At 66.4% G+C, this 241-nt stretch overlaps 1 protein-coding gene across 2 annotated transcripts in view; it reads right to left on the bottom strand.

Moving 5' to 3' along the window:
- DNAAF11 (dynein axonemal assembly factor 11) overlaps positions 1 to 241 on the bottom strand; it is a 72,747-nt gene that overhangs the window by 29,769 nt on the left and 42,737 nt on the right. The window lies entirely within an intron of this gene.

Genomic DNA, 241 nt, shown 5'->3' with positions numbered 1-241 from the left:
GAGAGTGTCACAGGCAGAGGGAGGCGCCTGCACAGAGGCCCTGGGGCGTCAGACCTGGGGTGAGAGTGTCACAGGCAGAGGGAGGCGCCTGCACAGAGGTCCTTGGGGGTCAGACCTGGGGTGAGAATGTCACAGACAGAGGGAGGTGCCTGCACAGAGGCCCTGGGGCGTCAGACCTGGGGTGAGAGAGACACAGACAGAGGGAGGCGCCTGCACAGAGGCCCTGGGGCGTCAGACCTGG

The sequence above is a fragment of the Oryx dammah genome, unplaced genomic scaffold (assembly GCF_014754425.2).
Source record: "Oryx dammah isolate SB20612 unplaced genomic scaffold, SCBI_Odam_1.1 HiC_scaffold_19, whole genome shotgun sequence".
NCBI lineage: Eukaryota > Metazoa > Chordata > Mammalia > Artiodactyla > Bovidae > Oryx > Oryx dammah.
The sequence above is the reverse complement of the archived record's forward strand: the minus strand, read 5'-3'. Positions and strand labels throughout refer to the sequence as shown.